General features: G+C 31.2%; 1 long non-coding RNA gene across 1 annotated transcript in view; it reads left to right on the forward strand.

The window, feature by feature from the left end:
* Positions 1-20,886, forward strand: part of LOC130447289 (uncharacterized) — a 188,436-nt gene that overhangs the window by 141,984 nt on the left and 25,566 nt on the right. The window lies entirely within an intron of this gene.

Genomic DNA, 20,886 nt, shown 5'->3' on the forward strand with positions numbered 1-20,886 from the left:
AAAGTGGATTCTAGAACAAGCTTTTTCCTTAAAATACGTCACAAAGTTTTATTTTTTGGAAAGATCTCTTCTAATAAGTTGTGCATTCACCAAATGTGAGTTTCCAGCACCTCTAGTTGATACGGTTCCGTAAATTATATCAAAAGCATGAATTTTCTTTTACAGACTATTGAATATTGATTTGAAAGATCGACAAAAACATTGAGCTGTCAGTCTAAAAGTCTGAAAACCATGTTTTCGGCGGCTTTGGTGACAAATTGTTGAAAAAAATGTTTTTGATAGCTTTATTCAATTGTTGATTCAAAAATTATTAATTGTGTTTTTTCTCTAATATTTTCAACGATATTATAGTCAGAATTGACTTGATAGACTCTATTGAAGAATAACTTTTCCATTAGGTTTTAAGAAATTCTGTGAAGCTCCACGAACTTTAAGCTTGACATCAGATATTTTTCTCGTGTGAGTTTTCTCCATAGTTATCCACAATCTTGCTAATTACTGTTGAAGCTGCAGAACTAGATTTTTTTGTCTTTAGAAACAATTATAGCTCTTTTCCTTTTGCAGTACATCTTCTTGTACTTTCTTCTAATATTTTTGAACGAATCTATTTTTCAATTGAAATCTTGTTTATACTTTTTGAGTTGAAGCTTCGCGGAAGTATTCCAAACAATACCAAAGCTTGCTTTATATTGAAAGCACTAAGAGAATAACTGACAAGGGATCAGGACATTTTCTTTTTTCACATAACGTCGAAAACTAATTCTTAACACTATTTTTTACTTATTTATAAACTAGAAGTTATTTCGAATCGATTCATGACTATTTTTGAAAAACTCAAAAAGCAACATAGGGGATCTGACTATTATTTTTTCTCGTTAAATTGAAAAAAACTCCGACTGAGTGCTATAAATTGTTGCAAGAAACCTATTGGGACAATTCTCTATCGCGTGCGCGTGTTTTTGAGTGGTGTAACCGCTTTAGTGAGAACACTGAACATGACCAGCGCCCAAGTCGCCCTATAACTGTTTTAACTCCAAAAACAGTGACCAAAATCAACCAAATTGCGTATGCAGATCGTCCAATGAGCATCCTGATAATTTCCGAGGCTGTAAACACATCTGACCCCTGACCAAAAGCTTGCGTGTCACCAGGTCCGCTCAGTTTTCCCTTGAAAGGTTAGAAAAAGATCTGCTTTGAAAGGGACTCGATTTGAGTCGATGGAAGCGGTAGAGCAAAAAACTGCAGAACTCCTAAAGGCCCTCACCAAAGAAGACTTCCACTGCTTCGATCAATGGAAAAAACGTATGGAGTATTCCATTGTTTGAAACATTTCAGTAAGTTCCTGGCAGCTCTTCAGGACGCGTGCTGCTTTTTCATACACACCTCAACAGACTCAATACAGATTTGATGTATGAAACGTTATTATCTTTTCAAATAAATTTGTTTCATTTTCAATCACATATTTTTGGGAGCTTATTGTTATTAAAATCGTAATCATTCCCATTATTGAGCCCCTGATTTGTAGTTTTGTATTTTTTTTTTATTCAAATCAATTTCCTTTTATCTTCTCGTATAATACGTTTTGGTTAGTTATATCGTCATCTTCAGATGTATTCTATTGATATAGTGAAAGAATTATTAAAAATTCGACGCCCTTGCACCATAAAAAGTTGATAAAACACAATTTATCACTTAACAAACTAATCAGTCGGTCTAAAAGCGATTCCCTTCTTGAATGCTAATTACTTGTATGGAAGCCGGTATTTGTTAACGCGATTATCGCTATTGTTTAACCAAAAAGCGGTTCGCGGTATAATGCAAGAGAACAGACCACTCATTCATCCGCCATTGTTACCAGATTCGGTAGTTTTTATTTGAGCTTCGGCATAATTACTGTTGTCCTGTTCGTTTGCGTGTCACCCGACAAATAAATCTAACGAGGGGGAGTCTCGAGCTGTATTTACATGGAATCTTAATTAAATTGAGGACTTAAATTCTACCGAATACTGGTTGGAACTTTACTTGTTCCCGACCAACCATATCGCGATTGGATTTGGTTTTTGTTAGGGTTAACAGAGATTCCCTTTTTTTTCTCTCTATAGAAAACCCCGAGGAAATTGGATATTGTTTTCTCCTTTACCTTATTCCTAAAGGACGAGGATTTGTTTTATAGAGTGTGTTTTATTAAATAACCACCATATTATACTGATTTCAACCCTATTGAACTAATTTAGATAGTCCTACGAATTACAAATACATTTTATCAAGAAATTTTACTAGATTTGGCAACATTTTCTAATATAATAATTTCCAATCTATCCCTGTAAATGGATTAATTTTAACCAAAAAATATTTCCATAATAATTTTTTAGGTTCTTAATGATTTAAACTACTCATTTTTCATCTAAAAAAACTTATTTTTAAACAGTTTTTAATAGTAATAGAAAAACTACTCATTTTATTAAAAAAGTATGAAACGCTTTTTTCCTATTGAACTAATTCCGATACTCCTACGAATTACAAATAAATTTTATCAAGAAATTTTACTAGATTTGGCAACGTTTTTTAAAATAATAATTTCTAATCAATCCCTGTGATTATACAGGGTGTAATATCAATTTAGTAGTAACCTCAGAACTCGATAAATGAATCAATTTTAATCAAAAAGTATTTTTATAATAATTTTTTAAGTTTTCCACGACTTAACCTGCTTAGTTTTGACCCAAAAAAGCTTATTTTTAAACAGTTTTTAATAGTAATAGAAAAACTACTCATTTTATTAAAAAAGTATGAAACGCTTTTTTCCCCGAGGAAATTGGATATTGTTTTCTCCTTTACCTCATTCCTAAAGGGTGAGGATTTGGTTTATAAAGTGTGTTTTATTGAATAAGCACCATATTATACTGATTTCAACCCTATTGAACTAATTCCGATACTCCTACGAATTACAAATAAATTTTATCAAGAAATTTTACTAGATTTGGCAACGTTTTTCAAAATAATAATTTCTAATCAATCCCTGTGATTATACAGGGTGTAATCAATTTAGTAGTAACCTCAGAACTCGATAAATGAATCAATTTTAATCAAAAAGTATTTTTATAATAATTTTTTAAGTTTTTCACGACTTAACCTGCTTAGTTTTGACCCAAAAAAGCTTATTTTTAAACAGTTTTTAATAGTAACAGAAAAACTATTCATTTTATTAAAAAAATATGAAAATTATGATTTAAAGACAAATTTGGTTCTCATATTATTTTTATTATTGTAATATTTTCCGGATTATGCCTTTTTGGAGAAAAATTTGAGATATTTCAACTGTAAATAGGGAGAATCATCAATTTTCTCAAAAAAACTTACGCTTTTTTGAAAAGCTGAAAAAAATTGTCAGTTATATTGAAAATACAATGATTTTTTTGACACCTACAAGTTCTGTTTCTTCAATAATAATTTCTCATTGTTCTACGATGAATATAGAAAAATATTTATATACATTAGTATGGAGGAAGTTTAGGAGCTCCGCTGTTTTAAAATTAGTTTCTTTTGATAATTTTTAAAAGAAAGATAAATTTTGACGTTTCTACATTCCTTGAAGTCTTTATCAAAATATCGAAAAAAGTCGAAACGTCAAAATTTATCTTTTACAAAACAATTTTAAAACAGAAGAGACCTAAAATCAAGAACATTCAGATGCATTATTATTTGAAAAGGTCTAAGAAATAAGAAATTATAGAATGTATGTAGATAATTCCTTATGAAAAGTTTCAAAACTCGTTCTCAAAAATTTTCCCTAGCGTGCTGCTCGCGGTTTTTTTCCCTTTACCTGACATTTTACTTCCTCCCAAATTTTTTTAGCTCGCTTTGTATTAATTAGGAGGTGGCCGCACCAACTTTTTGTATGGATTCAACTTTTAAATCTTAGTTCTTAGTTTAGTTTCTTAGTCTGTGTTTAAATAATAATCAAAAAGTAATTTTAAAAGTTAAAAATGAATTTTTCTTCAAAATTGGGGTCAATTTATTGAGAAAAAATTATAATTTGCGTATCAAAATATAATGAAATACTTTGTAACTTTATCCATTTTATGAAGAAGTTCTGTTCTGTTGAATGAAACAATTCTAAATTTTCAAAAAAGTTAATACCTTGACTAATATGACGTTTTGAGCAAATATATTTAACATTATTCTTAGTGTGAGATTCAAAATGATACAAAGCGGTATTAAACAACCCACAGTGATACTTTTTTTCTCGATCGATAATGTTTTAAATACATCGTGGTGTCATAAGTAGCTTATCAAATTCTAACAATACAACGAAATAGATTTATCCAAAAAAAATCACGCGAAAATATCCAATATGTAAGCACACAATATATTTTCAATACTTTCTATGTATTATAACAGTCACGTGCTTGGGGTGAAAGTACAAGGGGCTTTTTTATGACAGCTGTCGCTTTCAATACCGTTTCGCTTCGATAAGTTCGATATTAATTCAAACTTTTTACGACAACTAAATGTAAGTTTGATGCCTATTTCCACCAACAAGATTTTTCTTTTAGTCTCATTTATAAGACGTCAAAAATTGAATCGTAGAAAATGCCAAGAAAATAAATTGTTAGATTTGAGGTTAGATCGACAAGTTATTCGTTTCCTTTTTGCAACTACGGAAACTCACTTTAAATTTATCAATATCGAATATTTATGTCAATAAACTTTTTACTAGTTCAATTAATTTTCAAATTCGAAAAAAAAACAAACTGGAAACGTTTTTATCTCCGACCTTTTCAATAACCCTCCAAAGATTGTTTGGTCAAGAGCTCCTTTGCTCCCAACATAACTTTCCATCGGGAATCGGTCTAACCCTAATCTCTTAAAACACTCTCCTGTCCGGATTTATCATTTTATCGGGCGCGCTTGTTCTATTTTCCTGCTCCCTTTTCTGTCCTTACACCTCGGGGTAGGATACTTATAGGGCTATTCTATTCGTTATGGGATACACTCAAAATACTCCAATAGTTTTACATCAAAATATATATATATAAGAGTTTTCATAATACTCGTCGTTAATAGTTTTTCTTCCATGTTTTTCATGAAATGTTTGTGGTATATTTCACACAACTCTAGGTGAGATTAGGTACTTCTGGAACCGTCCTCGTATAATAGATTCTCTGTTGTTATTTAACTATTAAAAGAAATGTCAATCTTCCCAATTTATCTGAGTGTAATTATTTAAAACAAGTTTAATTTTCGAATATGTTGTCGAATTTTACATGACTAACATTCCACCCCGGTTAAGGCATACTAAAAAGTCATCCCCCGAAGGTAGATGTACGATTCAAAGTCAGTGCTCGTGAATTTCTCGCTCTGTTAAATAGATTCGAGTTTATTAAAGGACACGTCATTGCTCATGTTTTATTTAACTATCGTATATAAATCAAGTACCTCTAAGACATATAAGAGGGGCTGAACCCCATACTTTATTAGGTGATGCAAGGGAATGAGCTCCTGAAATATTTATTTATATTTTAATGCGGAAGTTGCCTCATAGATCGTTTATGAATATTATATGTTCTCGAACCAATAACGATACTAAAAATTGAAACTATGAAAAATATATTTTATTTTCCTCTTTTGAAATGTTTCTGAAAATATTTACAGTTCCCCGACTTGTAAAACCGAAGTGTGGTGTTAAATATTGTTGTCAGGTATAAAGTTATGTAGACAAATTACCTAGTTACGAAATGAGCATTTAAATTCCACCAAATAATGTACGAATTAACTCCAATATGTGTCTAGTATCCAAATGCTTTTTTAAATCTATTATTTTTAAAATATTAGCTTAGTAATACCAGGTGGTTAATTTTGGATAATTACAGTTATACCATATTACGAAGTCGCTATTGTACTATAGATTTCTAAAACTAATTGAGGCTCTAAAGCGGTCATCTTCCCAAATCAGATTGCTTGATTATCCTCGATCAGAACACCCTGTTTACAATTAACTTTTCCTCGTATTTTGTTATCTATAAGTTTAACCTCCATAGTTCAACTGTCTATATAATCACAAGCAATCCCATGACTGTTCTCCCATTGTAGTCCCACGACTGACTGTTCTCCCTTTGCAATCCCATGACTGACTCTTCTCCCTTTGCAATCCTATGACTGACTGTTCTTCCTTTGCAATCCCATGACTGAATGTTCTCCCATTGCAATCCCATGACTGTTCTCCCATTGTAATCCCACGACTGACTGTTCTCCCTTTACAATCCCATGACTGCCTGTTCTACCATTGCAATCCCATGACTGTTCTCCCATTGTAATCCCACGACTGACTGTTCTCCCTTTGCAATCCCATGACTGAATGTTCTACCATTGCAATCCCATGACTGTTCTCCCATTGTAATCCCACGACTGACTGTTCTCCCTTTGCAATCCTTTGCAAAACCTTTGTAATGATGGATTCAACGTTCAACCACTGTTATTTGCTATAGTTTATCAAAGATAAAATTTGTAGTATCATTAATCTAGTTCATGTTTTATATAAAATTGATTTTGTTTGTTAACTACTTATATCATTGGCACTGGATCAAAAGTCCCTAATACTTATCACATTCTCCCACCTCTTCCCATACCTTTTAGACCAAAATTTCCGTTCTTGGCTATCTAATCCTAATCTTTCCTTGTTTTTCTTGAAATCTTATATACTCCTGGTAGCCCCAATTAGTCTCCTAAGCAGAAATTTTCCTATTTTGATCTAACCTTGTTACTACATGCTATTATTTTCATTATTTTAGACGTTTTTTGTTTATTTTGTACTATTTTTAATTTTCTCTTTACACTTTTTCTTCCAATATTCAAAACAAATTCTTATTATCTCCATTACATTATTTCGTAATTAATTCTTCATATTTCTCTTTAGTATGAGTTATTTGACACAATTATTTCGAATAGCACGAAGTATGTTTATTAGCTTAACTAGTACATCGAATAAACTTCCTCATAACCAACCGACAAACCATAGAATCCTCTTTTCAATTTCGCCAAACTAATTTGCGTCTTGTCTAGAAATTGTGAATGGGCTTCTGACTCTAGATGCTAGATGCTACTAGACTAATTAAAACGTTGATATATTAGAGGATTCCTAACTCCAGAGACTTTAGTTTCTAATTAGTTCGGAAAAGTTCGGAAATATATACTTTACCAAATTTTTTTTCTAACGTACATAGTATTTTTGCCTAACTGTATTCAACTTATTCTGTTCATTTTTTTTATAGTGAAAAACACGCGAGAAAATAAACTCATATCGATGAGGGAATGTTAAAACATGGTGAATACCCTTAGATTTTTGTAGGACTCTAATTGGAGTGAATTGAACGCCATAATGAAAGGTTGTTTTATAAATGAGGTTAATTTATGGGCGTATAAGTCTATTTTTAATGATAAATAAAGTCATATGGTTAATTTAAAAAAAAATACGATACAGTATGGCGGGTTGGAAGTATATAATTTTCTTATTCAACGAAACCCAAGTACGTAATATCAAACATAATTGGTCCAACAATTCATAATTGAAATATAATTTTACGTTTTTACAAATATGAAGTTGAAAAATTACGATTATTTCGTTTATGCACACCATCTCATGATTTATTTATCATTTTTATTATATCTAGAACGCTAAATCGCGTTAAAAATTATTTAGTACTAAATTTCTCCATTAGAATTTGTCATAAACTATTTCTAACAAAAATTTCGAATTTAAGTGATATTTATTAGTTAACTTTCTCTAAATGCTTGTTGAATATTTGTAACTAATTTACTTTTTTTATAATATTATCGAGTCGAATACGAGGTAGGTACCTGGGCCAACAAACAAGAATTTTGGAAAAAAATATATTTATTTCTCATCTTAATATCATAATTTTAGCTCCATACACTTTTTTTATAATTTTAATCTTCGCAAAATGGCCGACATCACTTGTTCATCGTTGGAAAATGTTTGCCCTCCGAGCTATTACAAAATAATTCCAAAATATCGCACGCGTATCCCAAAAAACCGCAGAAGGAACAATCTTTGTTATCTTTGGACCCGGTTCTCTCTTGTCAATCCATTGTTTTCATTGGAGTACAACTTTATTTCTGTGAAACACTCGATGGAAACTTCTTCACACCGCTGCTTTTGTTCCATCGTGATCAAACGCGGCAACCATCTTGCACACAACTTCCTAATGTCAAAATTTTTTGTTACCGTGTCTTGTAGCTCACTTGAACATCCAGTACCGCTTTGTGGATTTTCTTCAACATTTCTGGACTCAATTGGTCGACAACTTGGTTGCTGGTCTTCGTTGAATCTTGTTCAGCTTTTATATTGGACAAAGGCTTATTTAAAATCCATTAAAAAACTTCTCCTCTTGTATTAAGAAGCTGGATTACATTGAGATTGATAAGTGTTTGGTCAATAGTATCCATATCTGGATCTTCGTGGAGACTTCTGTTTCTTATGTAAATGATAAATCGTCGTAGCATGAATAATAGACATATTCAACTGTGTTTTCCCTTTGATTTTGTGTATTTTCCTTGTTGTCACGACTGCTTTAAATTTTCGTTTTTCCAATAATGTTTCCACAATATACAAACTTCAAATTTCTCCATTCTATTTATCATAAGAACGATCTGCTTCCTCTGCAAACAAAGACTATTCTGGACTCTTCATAGATTCAGAATTTGAAACATGAAATTAAAAGGAATAAATTAGAAATTTTTACTTAGGTAAACCGACATTACTTATCATCTCTGTATTTTCTTCAGTTTTAGTCGAAAAAGACGTTTAATCAACTTTTTGTATCGATTTTCATCAGTTCACACTAGGAAATATGAAAATTCTCTATGATTTATTGAGTCATGATCATTTTTTGTGCTTTCTCTATATGCAGTTTTCCTTACTACTAAACCTCTAATTTTTCATCGATAGTAAACACACCGATAACTTGAACTATAAATGAATGGTAGCAGTACATATTTTTTCATTGTATATCCTACAGCCGTCGTTCACGTTCTGAATATGTAATAATAGTATGTGTAACGATATTAGAGACATTAAATAAAGTTCGGGTCGTGTAAGTTGGGTGCTAACCCACTATTAGGACCCAAAACCCGATGTCATAAAAGCACGCGCGTGTCCTTTTCAATAGTTTCGGGCGTTATATTACTCAGTGCCTCGGAAGTGGATGAATCAGCAGATGTCTTCACCATGCTTGTATCAAAGTAAACGTATTTTATCTTTATATAAAGAAATTTAGGTGCATGTCACTTAATTAAGAACCAAAAATTTTGTAATTTATGTTAAGGAGGAAAAGTAAATGTACATCCTGTATATCTATCATACTTTTTTTATGAACATACTGTATTATATCACCAACTAGACCGTTATATATTAGCGTCATTTTGAATTTAATAAAACGATACTTTTTTAAGGACGCTTAAACTTTACGGAAGCAGACATTTTTGAATAATCTGATTATTCTTTAATAGAAACCTGTCTTTCCAGCATTATTCAGGCATTCTGCATTATGTAACGAAATACGAAATTTATAGTACACTTTGAAATTATTCACAATATAGACTTTATCGTCTTACCCACTAAAAGATTTTGTAATTTTTCAGTAACAAATTATTTATCAAAAATATTTTTTCTTTACAGGTATAAAGTTTCACAACTCTTTTCAGTATTATCTACTCTATTTTCTTCTATCTTATTTCTCGTTTCCATCATACAATCTTTTTGTCCTGTTACTCGATTTCTTTTTTTTTTCAGTAAGTTCGTGCTTCATTTATCTTTCTTAAATCTTCTTTGTGGCTATTTCTCGTATATTCCTTTTTTTATTTATTCTAGTACTTCCAGTCTGATGTATCTCCCCTTTTGAACAATCTTCCGTGTCCCTTCTCAGTCATAGTATTTTTTGTACCTCTGTTATATCTATTTGCACTTCTTTTACCACGTTTCTTGTTATTTGATCCATTCCCTGTGCTTTCCTTAATTTTAGTGTCTGTTTTGTATGTTATATTTCTTTTGTACCCATTTCAGCTTTTGTTGTTTGGTTTTCTGTACGTTCTGCTCGTCCTTTAGTCTCTTTTTTTATCGGTTCGTTTATATCCTCTTTATTTATGCCATCTTCATATTCTTTGTTATGTTTTACATCTTTTATGTTTTTCTTTCCCAGGTGTAAGGCTTCACTACTCTTTTCAGCATCCTCTACTCCATTTCCTTCTATCTTATTTCTCGTTTCCATCATGCAATCTTTTTGTCCAGCTACTCGATTTCTTTTTCTTCATTTTCACAAGTTCGTACTTCATATATCTTTCTTAAATCTTCTTTGTGGCTACTTCTCGTATATTCCTTTTTATATTTATTCTGGTACTTCCAATCTTCCGTGTCTCTTCTCAGTTATAGGGTTTTTTGTACCTCTGTTATATCTATTTCCACTTCTTTTACCACGTTTCTTGTTATTTGGTCCATTCTCTGGGCTTTCCCTAATTTTGGTGTCTGTTTTGTTTGTTATATACGTCTTCATCATATTATGTTTTTAAGTAACTTTTATTATTATTACTTGTTTTGTTTGCGTTATTGGTAGCTTCTAAATTTATTTTATCTGTTTTATTCACTATTATATTTCTAAATTTTGTTCTTTTTTGTTTTATCTCTAATGATTTATTAGTATTTCTTTTCTTTTCTACTTTCGCTGAGTTTATAACATATAATTTCCTCATTTACTATTCCTTTTTCGTATCTTTTTATCTCTTTATTATTTTTATTCCATTTTTAATATGGAAAATTGTCGTTCTACAACTTAATACAAGGGTTATTCAAAAAGTTAGTAACGTTTCTACCATAAAAGATTTAAAAACCATCAAATTTCTTATCGCATTCTAATAAAATCTCTAAATATTCTAAAGATCTTTTGAAATGATTATCAGATTCTAAAATTAATAATCTCAAAAGCTTCCTTCTACCCTCGTTTTAAATACAGAAACATTCGGTGTCGAGAAGAGATTGCCCAACAATTTTCAAACTGGTCCATAAAGAAGTCATTAATGACGGCAGCTGTATGTACTAACAAGATCCAAAAAACTGCCCAGGTATTCGAACAGGAAGTGACTGATAAACCATAAACGCGGCTCGATAAATATAACTATCAGACGGAATGTCAATAATATTTTCAAATAAACTACATAAAAATATATAAATCAGATATAAAACGTAAAGGAAATACATTATTTGAAGTATTTATTCATATAATTTAAATATTATTCAACATATGACGAATACATCCTCTCATTGTAACATTCTTCGTTCACTTTAATCTGTTTTTATATACGAAAGGTTAATGAAGCGTAATTTCTAATGCAAAACTTTGTACAGTCATTTCAAATATTATTACAGAAAAATCTAAATATTAATTAAACTTTTCCTAATTGTACCTAGTCTTTTATAAACTTAAGATTGACTTGATCCTCATTCGGAAAGCTATCATATACATTATAGAATAAAAAATACTTCTAATACCTAAAAATTAGACATTCACAAAGGAAAACATATATAGAATATGAAAAACATACGGATTCATGTGTCTTTTCATGTTTATAATCAAACTGCTAGACATGTAGAGATGTTAAGAGCCTCTGATATTTCTCTATGGCCGATAAGATGATTTTCAAGTGACATATGTCATATGTCATTATCGTGACAAGTTCTGTCACCTTCACTGAGTGCTTTGTGTCATTCAAAATTTTAAAGTTAACTTTTTTCCGCGTTGTAAGATCCACAGTAATAGAAATCTGGTATTGAAGGTTCAAACGAATATCCAAAGATGTTACCTGTCGGATTTACGCGCACCATAAGAAAAAAGCAACATTAGTCAAAAGATCGCATCCAAATTGAAGGCAATTTTTAGACATACGAAATTTTTAAATAGTTAAATATCCGTACCGAAATTTAATACCCATTCCCATCGAATGTTTCTCGATGTAGTTATTGGGGATCACAATTTTATTAATGATGGGTTCTCATAAATAGATAATAAACATCAAAAAGTATACACTTTCTGTTATTATAGCTAGCAGGTGTTGGTATAATAATGGTACCAATTTAGAAGACTTGTGATAACTCTATAAGAAACTATCTTTTGTTGTAGATTAGAATTTTGAATAAATCCATTCATATTCGTTGTATTAGAACGTACCCTGAAATTAATCGTAGGATGAAAATTATACTAACTACCATGTCTGCCTACCTATGATCGCTTATTCGATCGTGGGTTTATCTCTTGAAAAAATATTTATTTATCTGAGAAGAATGAGTAAAGTTCATCGACTCGAATGGAAGTTTATACAAAATTGTTATCTTTCAGGAAATATTATAAATCAGTCTTAATATTTACATATATATATAGTGTTCAAATAAAATAATATTTGATCAATGGTTATTTCTTCAAACTCGAAACTATGTATCTCCAGATAGGTAAAACGACTCTTGTAAAACATTTAAATTATCATATTTTAAAAGTTGACGAACTCGACATTCATTATCCACGTGTACCCATCGAGTAGATCTTGAAAAAACCGCTCTAGGTGAGGTTATCTTGAAGAGTATCTGCCGTGGTAGTATCGGAGTCATATCAGCGATCTTTCTTCTTGCAGAAAAATGTAAATCGAGAAGAACATGGCAACTAACTAGATACAAAACAACCTTCTGTGAACTAAAAAAGCTTATTAACGAAATAATAAACGGATACTTGAAAAAACGACTAGAAGAGTTCGATAATTGTTTATGAAAAACTACCAAAAACACGAAAAATCTTGAAGAATTAATTCCCCGTATCCGAAAAGCCTGCAGAACGTGAACTGAGCCTAGAAGAGAGACTTCATACCAGATGTCACCACTTCCTCAACTCTCCACGAAAATAATCTTTATCCTAACGAAGCTGCAAGCTATGACTTCATCACAGAAAAACTAATGAAAAAACTGCCTAGAAAGCTCTAACACACACACAAGCTCTAAACGAATCAAAATCAATTTTCATAGAAGACTCACACCTGCAGTAACGTTGAACAGACGTACCTTAATACCTAGGTATCCATCTTGACGAAGGACTCATCAGGAGAACACATTTCGTTACTAAAATAGAATAAAATCTGTTCTTTGATGATGATGATGATGATGTTAATTATTTTTTCTACGACCGTGGGTTTTAACCCACTTTCCCGCACGCATTTTAATTTTGAAAGTGTCACTAGTGCGGGAAAGTGACATTCTTCAAAGGAGAAACAACTATTAAACCACCCGGGTTTGATATCAGTTGCTATGACAACCCAAGCGTGTAATTGTTACTAAAACGTCAAAGTTGTTCAAAACGTCTTGAAAGTGACCGAATAAGAACAATCTTCTTCTAAATTAAACCACATTAAACCGAATCCGATACAATAATATTAATGGATTTATCCGACGAAGAAATTCCCGAAGCCATTTTGAAGGCTGCAAATGAAGCTAATTCCGAGCTGTTACCAGACTAAGGTATGAAAAGCAATACGACCATTTTGTTACATGGTGTAAGGAGAAAGGGGCCAAAACTTATAAGGAAGAGGTATTTTTGGCGTCTTTTTCATACCTAAGTAAGGTTTTGAAATCTAATACATTATGGTCCCGCTATTCGATGGTGAAAAGTTTAGTAAAAATAAAACAAAATTTGGATATAGGAAACTTCCATAAGCTAAAGTCGTTTCTTAAACAAAAAAATATTGGTTTTCGAGCACAGAAAGCACAAGTTTTTACCAAAGAAGATATATCCAGGGTTATGCTAGCTCCCGATGAGGTATACTTGATGATTAAAGTGAGTACCAAAAATTCCAAAAATCATTCGTCGCATATTTACGCCTACCTAATCCGGAACGTTATACAGGACACAGTTTCAGTCGTTCTTCGGCAACGTTCCTAGCAGACTCCGGCGAAGAAATAACCAACCTAAAGTGCCTCGGTGGCTGAAAGTCTACTACTGTCGCTGAAAGCTATTTGGAGGACTCCGAAAATCAGAAGAAAAAAATATTAAATAAAATTCTCTGTACTACAAATGACTTAAAACCGTTGCTGTCATCGTCATCTTTATGCGACCTGCAACCGATGCCATCCTCATCGACGTCATCTACCTTCCAGATGGAACCTAAAGAATGCAACAAATTGTGTTTTCAATATTAATATTTATAATAATTAGTAGTTTTTAGTTAAAGTTTTGTATATTATTATGTTTGTTGGAATAAAATAATCTTAGAAAAATGGGTTGGTATAATTTTTTGTATATACGGTCGTAGAAAAAATAATCTTCCTAACTCATGCGTAAAGTTCCTTTCCCGCACTTGACCGCTTGCTCGAACTCCGCTTCGCGTCGTTCGGGACAACTGCAGTCGCGTGCGGGAAAGTATCACTTTCCGCACTTGTTAGGAAAATAAATATATTATATTATACGAACCGAATTCTTAAATCAATCTGGATACTTTTATCTGGTTCTTCGATTAGAAAATCTCTTAATGACTATATTTCCAAAGTTTAACTACTTAATTGGATATTTGAAAAACGACAGAAACAAATTGGCCTTTAAATTCCTTTTATTCGAACCAAATTACTAACGAATTGATTGGACTTGTGAAAAGTATTTCGAGAGTTTCTTGTTAGAAAATTTGAAGCTGTAATTTTATCACCTTTTTAGATAAAATATTCAGTTATAGTCTAGTTAATTTAGCCCAGAAAAACTGAAAAGATATCATTATAATAAAATTGTTTCTGGAAATGAATGATATTCTATTGAAATTGAGTAGAATAGACAACCTTGTAGATTTACTAGGAAAATCAAAATATAATTTCCCAAATTTATCGCAATAATTGATAAATCAAATCTAGGCAAACGTGGGAGTTGCAATTTATTTTTTTATCTACGGAAATTAGAAGAAATTCTTGGATGGACGAAAACGTTTTTGTTTGATGCGTGAAAACTTGCATTGTCGTGATGAATGATTCGTCCCCAACGATTTATTTCCTTATTTTTTTTTGGCAAACAACTCCTCAATCTTACGGTATATCACTTGACGATTCTGCAATATCAGCATCGATATTTTTTGACACAACTGCCGATTTTTGTCTTGAATTCGGAAAACCAGCGAAACCACCAAAAATCGAAGCAGGTTGATCGGTTTAATCCACGTCGAAATAACACTCGTATGAACACGTTCATCCTCGTATGACAACACGTACCGAGTACGTTCAAAATGTTTGACATATTCCAATCAGTGTTGCCAAATATTTTTACTCGACATTTTAATTAAATTTGAAACAAGAAGTTTGTGGTGTTCCAATAATTTTTCTCTAATAGTATAACTTTTAATTTTTTGGATTTCGAAAAAGCCGGGTTAACTTTACCCACATTTGTTAAGGACCTCTTGCAAGACAACAATTATAAAACGTTGTTGATATCCACTAATTTACAAAACTTGACATGTCATACCTAGAAATCTTCCTCTTGGAAATTCCTCTATGAAGGATGGTGTGTACAGAATTAAGCTTTTTGATTTAAATAATTTGAAAATACGACTAACGATGACTTTAGAAAATTATTGAAGATAGGAATCGCATTATGATTAAAGAATGTTAATTACAATTAAAATTTGATAATTTCAAAGCAGATAAACCGTTGTTTTTGCGGTATATTCCCTAGAAAGTAAAATAGAATAGACAAGACCTATATAAATTGGCTTCGAGTGACATACCTTCATTTACCCAACAGTATTTACCAAAATATCCATCCGGTTAACGTTATTTTTTGCGCTTCAAGACTTTGAAGAGAATTTATGTTGATTAAAATAGCTAAAATGTAATAGAAATCTCGGCGTTACGGGCCTTAAAACGTTCAAGCTTAAGCTTCCGAAAATGGATGTACACAAGACTTTCTTTTTGTATGTGTCAGTTTTATACGAGGGCCATTCACAACTATTTCACTAAAACTCTCACGATTCATTCTTTTTTTTTCCTACCTTCAGCGGACGAAAACTTTTTAGTCACTAAGATCCTGACTTTCCTTCAATCGTAATATCTATCTCAACTCGCCGACAGATGTCGTAAATTGTTTTTCTGGCTTACAAACGATTTCTTTAGACCTTGATTTTACTCATACAACTTGGTAACTATCTTAGATGGTTCGTTTTCTTTCAGTTTTTCATATTTCTAACAAAGACGTAATGTTCATACTTGGTACATTTGACAAATGACAAATTACAGTTAATAAGCTGTCCTTCTCATGCTTCTAATTGATTTCCACGCCATTCCTCCAATATAACTTTCAATCTCTTTTCTTTTTACTTTTTATGACTTCACTTTCACTCTGTTCCAATACATATACAATTTTCTGTCGTCTACTTTATGTGAATTAAGGTGTATTTTCATGTTTTATAATCTATAAAAAAAATTGGGTTAAAATGTCCGCGATAAAATTTTCCTGTAGTACGTTTCGTTCATGTAGATAATGAATCGACCTCCCTTAAGTATTACGCTCTTCCTTTGTATTTCTAGAATCCCCCTCGTATCATAAACTTCCTTTTTGCTAAGACGGGGCAAGTTTATAGTCATTTATCTTTGGTATTAATATTTTTTCTAGTCGAGAGGATGTTTTGGAGAGAATAAATTTCAATTTTTTTGCTTGCACCGCGAGAGGGTGTGTTTGTGTCTGTGTATGGTGGTAAACGTATGAAAATAAAATGGAGTTTTTGTCTTGTTTTGTGAATCTGTGCGGGGATTTGAAAATTTAATTTGGCTGTCTTCTAAGCTAATGAATATTTACTGCCGGTTTCGTAATTGAATTTATCTGATATAACGTTAGTAAGAGAAAGAGAAACTTTTTTTTCCGGATACTAAATTAATTTTTATTAAGGGTTTACATTCGGAATTTATTCATTCAATACGAGCGTGTTATTCACAGAACTGAATCAAAATGTTGATTAGTAAATTCTACAAATTTTGAGTTGAACAAAAAACTTTATGGAAAATACCAGTTACACCTACCAGATCTGATCGCTCGTGACTTTTTCCTCTCTTCTAACTTTAAAATTCAACTTACTGAAGAGAAATTTTCATCGGATACATATATAAACGTTGAGTATCTTTAGGAAACTTGTACATACTGAGAAGTTTCTTTCTTACAACTAAAACTTCTCAAACAACCCCTATATATTTATGATATTCATCCTAATATCAAGATAAATGATAAAAAGAAACATTTCTTGTATACGAACTTTAAATGTGTAGCATTTTCGTGAAATATTTGTTTTCAACAACCGAAATGATTTTCGGTAAATTCAAAAAGAAATTTCGAATTCAGTTGTAGTAAATAAAACATTTCCTTTTCATTACAAAAATCACTTTGAACACCTGACTAATTTAACAGAAAAAAAAAATAGATAAAGACCCACGTTGTTGGAATACCAAAAATCAAAAGCACGTACCAATATAAACAAACACTTTAAATAACACTTAATAGATATCATCAAGGATTTTTCCCAGTATATAAGTTGTTATTTCGTTATATACACTGAAAAACATGTTCAGTTCTTATTTCGATCGTTTATGTTTTTATTTCGTTAGTTTTTCAGATTTTATTATTTTTATATTTATTTTTTATAATTTTTCTGTATAAAAATTGTATTAAAATTTATTTGTTTTTATTGAGTATCAGTTATAAAATATTCAAGTACGTCTCGGTAATTTCCATATCTTTTCTTTTCAAATGAAAACGTGGACATACAGCTTTTGTTTCAATACGATTAGGATGGCCTTAGTTGGGTTAGAATTTACATAATGATGGGTCATGATTCGGAATTTAAAATAGGTGGAAATAATACCAGAAGAAAATGTTTATACAACCATTATATTATATTCTTCTTCTTCTTTTTTAATTCGAAACGTATTTATGATAATACTATATCAAAACTAAACAATGGTGACGTTTTGATCACGTTAGTACGGAACAAAGAAAACCACAATTGTATATTATAATAATGTTTAAATATTTTTTTTATTGACAAAAAGTTATTAAATAAACAGAATTTTTGAATTGAATTTAGGAAAGCTAATTTCAATTCGGTGTTTTTGCTTTTTAGTTGAATTTTCTGTTTTAAACTCGTTTTTAATGTGTATAGATGTGTTAATGGTTGCATATCGATTTTGTAAGTCTGGAACTGCGCGCTTACGTATTCAACCCAACTTCTAAATCTCGTGCAAAAAAAATTATGAATCCTGACGAATCTAATCGGGATAATCAGATATTTTAATCGAATTATCATTTCGTCGTCGATCTTTGACAAGTATGTAGATTTTGAATTAAATCTGTTCGCTAAAAAGTAGGACAATATCTCAAAATTTCGAAAACTCCCTTGGCATTCAAATATTCTTAGTAATTTTCCGAAAAAGTTTTCTCAAATATAAAGTAATCAACGAATTTTAGCATAAACGCCAATTATCAAGTTTTTTTTTACAATAAACCGAATTTCAATCTCCAGGTATGAAACTACTTAAGTTTTAATACCACCTTTAATAAAATTTCACGTTATACTGTTTTAGGTCATAAAAGGAAGATGAGAAGTGAATATTGAATTGTTTGTATACCCTAGAGACATTTTGCAATGAAACCGAATCACTTCGTTATCCTAATAATCCAAAAAAAATATTTAGAAAAAAGTAAACGTATATTTTTATACAGAAATACTTATTCTCAGTGGCGTACGGCCTTTTAATAAATTAAAATGTTGAAATTCGCATCTGACGAATGAATAACTGCGTTTTGCAGTTTTCTAGAACCAACTTGAAATATATAGTCTCTAAAGAAGTAATTTATGGAATTCGCAGTAGCTTAAAGCTTGGCAAGACATGTTGGGACTGATATTTCTTGTTTCTGGATTGTATAAGAAAATAAAAGAGATCATAAAAGCGAACTAGGCTATAAAATAAGAAAAATTGACACGCCGTATACACTACCCCACAAAAATATTACATTTATACTCAAAATTATTAAATATTTCCTTCCTTTTTCTATTAATATAAAACACTTGTTTCAACTGGTACACGGATGGTTCTAATACGACAAATTGAACTGGAATAAAAATCACCCTGTAAATTTAGGCAATACAACAAGTATTTTTCAAACAGGACAAAACTTAATCGAAAAATATGTTTATTTATATTTGAAAAAAATCATCGCAAACAGATAATTACCATGCAGTTCAATAGCATAGAGCTCTAACCTCAAATATCATGAATTTGAGCTGCTTTGGGAATACAAGTACAAATTTATCATCAATGACTCTAGACTTGCTAAAATAGGGGCGGATAAAACCCTAGGTTTCACATAAACCCTCCTGTGAAACAACTAGAAGACGATAGGGATATTTTTAGAACCATCCTAACTTTTTAAAAAGAACAGGATTAATAGAGCAAGTTATAAAGGAAAAAAAGGAGCCACAATAGATTGTTTGAGACACAGCGTATTGTATTTTTTAACTTAAGTTTCTATCTCGAAATACGTGCAAAATATGCATACTTTCCACTGAATTATAGAAAATATTTTGTTAATTTACACAATCATGAAATTTTGTAGAGCAGTATATATCTATTTATATATTTCGTCGTTCTTCCGCATCATATAGCTCAAGTTTCTGATTTAGTAACACGACGTCTTAATCTTATATTTATTTCTACAACACAAGCCGGAATTTTGTAGTTGAAAATTGATTTAAAAATTTTAGCTGTTGTCTAAATATTCCAAATCTGTTAGAAACTTTAATTTAATCTTTTCTTTGTTGAATTAAACTTCTGAAATCAGATCTCTCTCTCCTCCAATAACCATGATTCTACAGGAAATAGTCCAAATGATAATTTGGATCTTTATAATTTTCTACAACTTCTTTAGAAGCATTCCACGCATCTTCTATCTTTGCAAATTCTATAAACTATTATTATGAAGCCTTACAAAGATTCCCTCCTCAAATACTATTTCGTAAAAATATATAAAACAATTTTCTTTTTTGTATAAATTATTTTTTAAAACTCTCGCGATTTAAATTTTTGATTCCACTTATCAAAGTTAATCTTCCTGACCAGTTTCTTTTTGTCCAAATTTATTCTCGATTACTACCAGCTGACCCTAGAAAAGACAATATTTTCTTATATTTCCCGGTGATTTTGAGTCCAGTTAGAAAATTTAACTCCTGAACTCCAAGGCTATCAACTCAATCAATAATTCACAAAATCAGCCTCGTGGTTTCCTCCAATCTTCTTCTATAAATGCATATCCACCGATGGATTTTCCATCGCTTCTCTATTTCTTGTAGTGTGTATTAAGAGTTGTATATCGTGTCCATTGCTTGATATTTTCCTCCTTTCGGTCCTTCTTGTTTCTTTAATTTTACCTTAGATCAGTAGGTACAAAAATTTTCCTAAGAAATATCTACGAACATAACAAAAATTAACTGGTTTTTTGCAACACCTGCAGGACACGTTATTTAAGATAAAAACAGAACTTAATTATCTAAAATTACCTCATCACTAATTTCCTGCAGGACTGTGTGTTTTTTCCAAAAAAAATCAAACTAAAACTTTCCGTTATCCAAAAAAAGTTCATTCATTTTCTCCCATGTCTGATAAACGTATTCATATTCGATTTGCATCGAAACTAGGAACATTTCTTGAGATAAATTTCGTCGTACAATCCCCGAAACACTTTGTCTTAAACATTATTATGTAATTTTCTCTGAATGGTCCCTTATAAATATAATACGCGGTGGTTTGTAACAGATGCGACA

The sequence above is a fragment of the Diorhabda sublineata genome, chromosome 8, assembly GCF_026230105.1.
Source record: "Diorhabda sublineata isolate icDioSubl1.1 chromosome 8, icDioSubl1.1, whole genome shotgun sequence".
Lineage (NCBI taxonomy): Eukaryota > Metazoa > Arthropoda > Insecta > Coleoptera > Chrysomelidae > Diorhabda > Diorhabda sublineata.